This window comes from Nicotiana tomentosiformis, chromosome 6, assembly GCF_000390325.3.
Source record: "Nicotiana tomentosiformis chromosome 6, ASM39032v3, whole genome shotgun sequence".
In the NCBI taxonomy this organism is placed as follows: Eukaryota; Viridiplantae; Streptophyta; class Magnoliopsida; order Solanales; family Solanaceae; genus Nicotiana; species Nicotiana tomentosiformis.
In genome coordinates, this window is record NC_090817.1 from 105,971,969 (window position 1) to 105,981,783 (window position 9,815).

General features: G+C 31.4%; 1 long non-coding RNA gene and 1 other non-coding gene across 2 annotated transcripts; both read right to left on the reverse strand.

Moving 5' to 3' along the window:
• Positions 1-740: 740 nt before the first annotated feature.
• On the reverse strand, positions 741-839 carry LOC117274064 (small nucleolar RNA Z221/R21b). Its single transcript, XR_004504135.1, has one exon. It is a non-coding gene; the product is annotated as a small nucleolar RNA Z221/R21b (small nucleolar RNA).
• Positions 840-6,776: 5,937 nt separating this feature from the next.
• On the reverse strand, positions 6,777-8,816 carry LOC138894987 (uncharacterized). Its single transcript, XR_011409174.1, has 2 exons — positions 8,493-8,816; positions 6,777-7,289 (listed from the first exon to the last, which is right to left on the reverse strand). It is a non-coding gene; the product is annotated as an uncharacterized lncRNA (long non-coding RNA).
• Between the last annotated feature and the right edge of the window lie 999 nt (positions 8,817-9,815).

Genomic DNA, 9,815 nt, shown 5'->3' on the forward strand with positions numbered 1-9,815 from the left:
CAATTCACCACAAACAAGAATTACCGTCATACCAAAGACATGATCTTTTAATTGGAGGATTAATAATTAATGCTGACATAACTTATTTCCGACCAAACTAGCCTTAATACTAATCACCCGATTCACCACAAACAAGAATTCACGTCATACCAAGACATGATCTTTCAATTAAAGTATTATCGAAATAATTAATCCTGGCATAACTTATTTCCAACCAAACTACCCTTAATACTAATCATCCGATTCACCACAAACAAGAATTCACGTCACCAAGACATGATCTTTCAATTGGAGGATTATCAGGAAAGGGAGCACAGATTGGAAGCCACTGGCATGGGTGGAATCGGAAAGATACCAAGTCCTATAATTCCGTTCGGAAAAATATATATATGATATCTTTCCGCCTCACCTACACCAGAAGCTTCCCAAATACCTCCTCCCTTTCCACTTCCTACATAATTTCCATTAGTTTTTTCTCCTTCAAGCTACTCAGGGGCTCAGGAATTTGAAATAAGATGTTCAAAAACCAAATGTAAATAATAAAATAAAATCAAGTAAATTTGAGAAAAATGATATGAACTGTAAAAGGAGCCATCAGAAATCAAAGTTCATCCCCAGAAGCTTTAGGCTATGGTACTGTCCGCATCATAGTTTGATCTTTCTACAAGAGAGATCAAATCACGCGGCTCCCCCCTATGAATAAAAAATTCATTTATTGGTAAATCGAAAAGAATGTATAAGAGCTCAGAAACAAAAATGGGTATGAGAAATTTATCATCACTCAAAAAATAAATTTTGTAAGAGTGGTGCATGACTATCTCCAGATCTCATCACAGCTCTTAAAATATAAACGAAAAATTGTAGCAAGAAACTATAGGAAAGGGAGAAATTGTTGGAAGCCACGGGTATAGGCAAGATTTCAATTTTTGTGAAACATATATATATATATATATATATATATATATATATATATATATATATATGACATCTTGCTACTCCGCTCACACCAAAAGCTTCCCAAAAACCCTAATCCTACGACTTTCACATAATACATGATGGAAACGATTTTCTGTGTGTAGATATTTACATCGCCGATGCCCCTTTATATAGAACAAAAAAAAATATGGTGAAGAGCGGCTGGATAAAAACCCTAATTCGAAGTTTACCATCATATCCTCCTAAATTCCCCGTCATTACAAAATGAAAAGAACAGTATCCTCGTTTATTAACTCTTACAACTACCACAAGACATAAATGGAAAAAATATTGGTAAGAAGCACTTTATTTTGTAATGGGCATTACAATTTACAATTTACGAGGTTTTAGGTTTTTTGGCCTTTTACAATGTTGAATTTAAAAAAATATTTTTTTAATATCTCTTATGTGTAAATGAAAGATTTCTTATGTGTAAAAGTAAATCTCTCATGTGTAAAAGAAGAGGTAGTGTCATAAAACTAAAAACAAGTTTGTAAAATGCCAAAAAACCAATTGACCAAATATAGGTTAGTGTAAGCACTTAAATGTGAGCTTTTAGAATGATATGGCCATTTACAAATTAAATTTAAGTAAATGTCCCTACCTCTTTTAATATTTTCTTTTTCAATTATTTTTCTTATATATTTTCTTATGTGGCAATATACAAGCCTACCTTTGCAAACTCCAAATGTCAAAGGACATATTTGTAAACCAAAATCAAACACTTTTCCTTTACAATAGGAAAACTTCTCTAGATTCTCCATTTTTTGTGTTTTCTAGTCCTTTATGTTCTAAGATCCCCATTATTTCTTGTCCAAGCTCGAAAAAAATGAGGCAACTCAATTTTTTTTTTGTTCCACTCGAATTTGTCAAAGCTGGGAAAAATGAAACATAAATTCTTGTTTCTCTTGTTTTCATCCAGGCCCTTCCTAAATCCATGTGAATTCCTCTTCGTAGTTTTTCATTTCACCAGGCCCGTGAAATGATTTGACTTCCACAATTCAACAAGACTAGGGATATCAATTGATGTCGAATTTGCTGCTCGAAATACAAATATAGCTTGAGGACTTTGTATCGATTGTGATTGATGTTTTTCTTCTCCATTTGTATTTTACGTTTGAAGTTAATAATATTTCTCAAATGTTTAAAAGTCTTAAATTGCTAACATGATCATGAATTCTCGCAGCAATTTAGACTCACCCTGAATATGTTCGCCTTCCTGGCTTGGACCTATATATATATATATATATATATATATATATATATATATATATATATATATATATATATATATATATATATATATCTTATGTTTGTTCTAATATCTCTTGTGTTTAAAGTTAATGATCACTTATGTTTTGTTGTAAGATCTTTTATATAACTAGTTTAAAGTTTATATATGATCTCTTATGTTTATTTTAATATCTCTTATGTTTAAAGTTAATTATCTCTTATGTTTTGTTGTAAGATCTCTTGTATAACTAGTTTAGATCTCTTATGTTTTGCTGTAAGATTTCTTATATAACTAGTTTAAAGTTTTTGCTAATGTACTAGTTAAAAGTTTTGTAAAATCTCTTATATAACTAGTTTAACATATATATATATATATATATATATATATATATATATATATATATATATATATGATCTCTTATGTTTATTCTAATATATGTTGTGTTTAAGTTATGTTATATGTTTCATTGTTAATTAATCGTTATTATTTTCTTATAACATCTTATAATTTAGGGATCTTTACATAAATAGCCGGTCATATTCATTGTTTACTCTTTTTAGCCATATGCATAGATTATACATTCATTATACACAATTATACACATATAATATATAAATTATATATACATTATACCTCCACCGGCTATTTTTAGTTTAAGCGGTTGGGTGGACGGCTATTTGGGTTAATTATTCTATAATTGAATAGCAATATACATATATTTCCCTTGATAGGTATGGGATTATGAAGCAATAGATGTGTTTGAGGAGCGGTTAGGCAAGGCTGAGGAGTATTTAAAGACACATTCAAAAAAGGTGAAAAATCGTTGGATAATATTAATGGAAGTAAAACTTACTCTGCAGATGTTTTGAACCATCCAATTGCTGTCAAATGTTTAAATGTTTAGAATCTAATTATCTCCCATGTTATACATATATTTTCTCATATGCTTTATTCTAAAATTTCTTTTGTTAAGTTCATTAGTATCTTGCAATTTATAATCTCATGTGTAAGAGATCTAATATTTAGTCGTAAGAGATCTCTTATACTTTATATATCAATCTCTTGTGTGAACAGAAATATCTCCTATATAGCAGCAGAAGAATCTCCTGCATTTTATATTAATATCTTCTACAGTTTACTACACAAATCTCCTGCTTCAAATCGCCATGGTCGCAAGAGATCTATATCAAGGTCGTAAGAGATCATTAGTTATTCATAAGAGATTAAGACCATAATATACACATTATCTTTCTTTCATTGTAAGTTGGAGTTAGTATGGATAATTACTTGACAAGCATGATCGCACTTACTACTAACTAAATTTGGAAGTTTCAAAAAGATAAATTGTGTTGTAGTTAAAAAAATAGTAAATATAATAAAGGATGACCACTGAATATAACTTGAGAGATCTATTCATGGTCGCAAGAGATCTGTATCATGGTCGTAAGAGATCATTATTTTTTTCATAAGAGATTTAGACCATAATATACGCATTGTCTTTCTTTCGTTGTAATTTGGGATTATTATGAATAATTACTTAACAAGCATGATCGCACTTACTACCAACTGAATTTGGAAGTGTCAAAACGTTAAATTGTGTTTTAATTAAAAAATAATAAACATAATAAAGGGTGACAAATAAATATAACTTGAGAGATCTATTCATAGTCGCAAGAGATCTATATCATAGTCGTAAGAGATCATTAGTTGTTCATAAGAGATTAAGACCATAATATATGCTAGGGGTGTCGATGGTTTAGTTCGGCCGGTTATTTTATAAAATTTATATCATATCAATTTTCGCTTATTCTATTATGTATAACCAAAATTAGACTTTTCGAAACCATCATAATCATGTCGGTTTCTCTTCGGTATCGGTACAGTTCGGTTAATTTTCAGTATTTTTTTAAAATATCATATAAAATTCACTAGTAGAAGTAGAATGCAATAACATGTGTTCTTTTCGAATATCCATTGAAACCCCTAATATACGCATTATCTTTCAACAAAATTTAGACGTTTCACTAAGATAAGTTGTATTTTATTAAAAAATAATAAACATAATAAAGGGTAACCACTAAATATAACTTGAGAGATCTACTCATGGTCGCAAGAGATCTGTATCATGGTCATAAGAGATCATTAGTTGTTCATAAGAGATTAACACCATAATATACGCATTATCTTTCTTTCGTTGTAACTTGGAGTTATTATGAATAATTACTTAACAAGCATGATCGCACTTACTATCAACTAAATTTAGACGTTTCATTAAGATAAGTTGCGTTTTATTAAAAATAATAAACATAATATAGTGTGACCACTAAATATAACTTGAGAGATCAACTCATGGTCGCAAGAGATCTGTATCATGGTCATAAGAGATCATTAGTTGTTCATAAAAGATTAACACCATAATATACGCATTATCTTTCTTTCGTTGTAACTTGGAGTTGTTATGAATAATTACTTAACAGGCATGATCACACTTACTATCAATTAAATTTAGACGTTTCATTAAGATAAGTTGCGTTTTATTAAAAATAATAAACATAAGAAAGTGTGACCACTAAATATAACTTGAGAGATCTACTCATGGTCGCAAGAGATCTGTATCATGGTCGTAAGAGATCATTATTTGTTCATAAGAGATTAAGACCATAATATACGCATTATCTTTCTTTCGTTGTAACTTGAAGTTATTATGAATAATTACTTAACAAGCATGATCGCACTTACTATCAACTAAATTTAGACGTTTCATTAAGATAAATTACGTTTTAATTAAAAAATAATAAACATAATAAAATGGTGACCATTAAATATAATTTTGCTAAATATAACTTGTTTACTACACTTTCCTTTTCAATTTCATATGCATCCTCAAGTAAACAAACTTTCAATGTTGGCCGAACACCCCATTCATCAACAATTGTCAAATAGGACTTTAAATCAAAATCATCCCCTATTGGAGCATACAAAGTTTCTTGCCAAGTTTTATCCAAAACCATTGGCTTGTAACTCATAATAATATTTTTCGGATTATATGATATCTTGCATCGCTGACATATTATTTTTACCAAATCATTATAACGTACTCCTTGGCGATAATGAATCACCCTATCAATTTTCTTCTCCTTAGACTCAAACTCAATGTAAATAGTCAAATCACCCATTGATATCTACATATATTGATCACTTGTAAACAAAAATAAAAGTCATTTAATATCAATCTCTTGCATTTTATAATAGCAACCTCCTACGTTTAATATGCAGATCTCTTATGCTTTATATTTTAAATCTCATATGATAACATAAACATCTCCTATGGTTTCTACTAATATCTCCTGCATTTTAATTTTCAGCAAAAGAATCTCATGCATTTTGTATTAAGATCTCATACGTTTTACTATATAAGTATCTCCTGCATTTTGTACTAAGATCTCCTACGTTTTACTATATAAATATCCTGCTTATACTATCAAATCTCTGTTATGGTTCATCTTTTACTTCAAAACACAAATCTCTTCCATTCTGTACTATTATCTCCTAAGTGTTAATATACAAATCTCCTGGTTCAGCAATCAAATCTCTTTTCTAGTTCATCTTCTTCCTTGAGTCCTCCTTGTCAAAACATTTCATAAAAAAAAAAAAAAACAGAAGTTGAAGTAATGTATTACTTACTTAGACATCTATGAACTCAATGCATCTATTTTTTTCACGCAATAGAAGTATTTGGAAGCTTGGACTGATCATTGATGAAGGAAATTCGATGGCTTCTTTTTCCTATGCATATGGTTTGATAATATTTTAATTGCAATGAGGCCCTTCAATTTGCACCAATTTTCTAACACAATCATAAATGATGACTTGAATGGCCTGTAGGTCCCACGAGGATCATAAACCAAAATGACAATTTGAAATATTCTCACAGCAAAATGATACTTTATAAAGGACCAAATAATGAATTGACCCCTTAAATGTTTGGTATTAAGCTTCACTATGCTATTTTAATACTAGTATTTTACTTTGACGTTAACTCTAGTTTATAACTCGAGTCAATTAGGTGGCCTAAGTTTTTATTTAAAAATGAAAAAAGAAAGAATTAACATAAATAGTCGATCACTCAATTGCTGAAATATAATATATTATATAGTATGTGTATAACCCTTTATAATCAATGGAGTATAATTTATTCATGCCGGCTTGGAAATTGAACAGTAGTGAATCTGACCGAAGAGAAAACGAACCCAAACCCAAACGCCAGCCCCTTTGAGTATACATGACAAGTGGATCAATACCAGCCCGATAAGAGAGTGGATTGAACCAGCCCGGTACAAGACTAATAAGGGATGAGTGTTGGGTTGGGCTTATTAATCGGTCCAGAGTGTGCTCGATAAACATGTAGTCTAAAGTTTAAGAACATGCAGTCACGTGGAACATTTTGAGTATGCCTAAGATAAATCCAGGTTAATTGTGCTTCTTGGTTAGATTAGACAGCTTCATATCTCCCTTGGGAAGACCTCCCCTTTTGAGTTAATGTGGTATATTGCTAGAAGCGAATCCATGATTTAAAATTTTTGAGTTTCTATTGCAATCTCACATTAATATACAATACTAACTGAGTTTCCAGTTAAATATTTAGTAAATTTTTTAATAAAAATACATGTACGCAAAAGTTACTAGATTCCCGCGAACCCATATGCTGTACTCTAGATACGCCCCTGTCTATTGCCATCACCCAGCCCAATGTTTACTAGTAGTCCCTTTTACATGAGAAAAACTTCTTGGTCCATGAGTTTCATTCATTCAACAAGATATAGAACAGTCTTTTCTTTGGGTTACATGAGAAAAAAGAGTGTTCGCTCATAGAGCTTTGTAATCAGATGCCAGAAGAAAAAAGATAGACCACTGGAGATTACCACATTAAGGAAATTGGTGTTATTCCATCTTTTCTGAGGACAGAAAAATCTAATAAGAGCTTAGACCATCTTGCCTCTGCATTTCTCAGTTGCACTATGACATTTCAAATAAGCTCGTCCACACCGGGAAGGAAACATTCAAAGAGAACATGACTTACCTTCACGACAGACGAAAAGGAAGTTAAACTGTAGTGAGAGATTCTTGATTAAGTAATCAATTTTACTCATTCAAAGACAATCAAGAAAAAGAAGAGTTATCGACATGCTTAATAACCTAATTTTATGGATAAATGTCAGCTTATCAAAGTGTTTCTACTCTATTGATGTGCCTGATTGAACTATATTCGGATAAATATAGGTTAGGAAGTTAAGGTAGGGTTGATAATGTAATCAACTGGTGATTCTCCTGCTCTTGTGAATTCCTGATTAAGAAAAAAAATCTAATTCGGAGGGAAGGGACGATTCAACATATTCATAAGTAAAAAATGGGTGTTTCATGAAATCGTTAGCCTGGTGAAATTAACGCAGAACTACATCATCGGAGTGCACAAATCAACTCCTTACTCTCTTAACTACAACTGCACAACATTAAAAGCTTCAGCCATATAAGAGCAACATTTGATTTAGATGAAGTGCATCCGTTAAAAAGAGAAGATTAGATCAATCACTAGAATTAGCATGAGAATTGAGAAGAGTAAAACTGCCATGATTGAAGCATCAGACGCAGTATGCATTTAAGCTTCAAAGTAGATTTACATCTTATCAGAAATGAATCAAACAAGATTAAGTTCAAGAATATCAGGTACTGATGAGGCAATTATATGGGGCATATAAACTTCCAGCAGTTAGGTCCTCCCCAAGCAACTGCAATTGGATAGCATATCACTACCGATAAAATATATAAGCTCAATATTCTGGTAATTAAAGTGTTTAGTGAGAAAATTTCCGATTTCCACAATTGTCAAACAGCCTAATGCTATACCAAGACTCCGAAAATGAAAACCATATAGATCGGCCAAAGTGCTACAACAAATATACTACTATGAAAAACTTGATAATGAGACAATCCAAGAGATAATACTTTATCAATGAACACAGAAGTTAAAACCGCAAAAATATCACCAAATTCTCAAATAAAACCAGATCACAACTCAATCTCAGCTGAGCATACAGCTCTACCGTCTCTTTTCACCAATTATTCACAGCCATAAATTGACTATCGAATTTTACTTCCAAACAATTTTAGTCATTATTTAAGTTGGGAATGTAGAACACTTATCAACCACCAATAATTTCAATTAAAATCTCCATAACAGCAGACAAATAAAATTTCAACAAGATTGAGAGCTCAGATGTCATACCACAAAACAAATAATGCAAGTGATTTAGCAACTGCAGAAAAAGGAAAGAGAGAAATGATGGGAAGCCACAGGAATGGGTGGCATAGGAAAGAATTCAATTTATATTATTAAAACATTAATATATGATATCTTTCCAACCCACCTACTCCTAAAGCTCCCCTAAACATCCATCCCCTTTCCACTTCCTACAAAATTTCACAAGCTTTTCCCTTCATCACTACTCATATTCTCTCTAATTAATAAATAAACTGCTACTGAGCTATATATAGACTTAAACTGAAAAAAGATGGTGAAGAAGCGGCAGCGTGGAAACTGGAAACCCTAATTGCGTGTGGTTTATAGAATGCGAAAAAAAGTGTACGTTTTAACCTCCTATGTTTCACTTTGAAAACTTAACTCCAAAGAGTACTCCAATAACTTAACTTTATGAAGCAAACTGAAAATAGTTTTCTAATTCAAATTCAATAATCATGCAGGTTTTACCTATATAATCCTTGTATCCTACTCGAAATATCCCACCTTTTGTTATTAGCAAATAGAAATTATGTTTAAAAGAACGGAAAAGGTCTAGATATGCCATTACACTCTACGAAATTGTATATATTTGTCTGTCGTTAAAAGGTGGACTCAGTCCTGCCCTTGTCGTATATATGGTGGGTCACATATGCCTTTTTTAACGGACCTCACTAATAAAAATTTTAGCACCAGATTTTGATATGTGTTACAATCTGGTGCATTCCATCTATAATTGATTTTAAATAATAAACCAATCCGACCCATCACTCTTATTTTATTAAAGCGCAGAGACCCGATATTCTTTTTTAATAAACCTCAATCTTATTTTATTAACTCACTCTCGCACCTCGCTTTCTTCTCCCAATTTCTCCTCAGACCACATCACAAAGCTGGACGTCTAGGGTTTCCTTTTCAGAGACAATTCAAAGGTTAGGATGTTTTTTCAAGGTATGTTACCTTTCTATCTTGTTTTCTTTTTTCTATTTGTGGGTTAGAGCTTGTTTGTTTGTATTTTATATGTGGGGTTAGGGTTTCTTGTCTTATGATGGGGTTGTTGTTTATTGATATTTTTTTTGTACTTTATCATACTAAAGAATAAAATAAAGTGAATATTATTTTGTAATTGATGATTTTGTTATCTGGTTGTGGTCCTGCATTGAAGTCGTTTGTTTTTAGTTTTTTTTAATACTCGAACTTGTGTTTGCTTATGAATTTCTACCTACTGTTATGGACCCTCACTTGTCCCTCTTTTTATGCCTTTGCATGTGATACAAACTGAAGATGATTGCTAAAGTGGACCTGGTATTT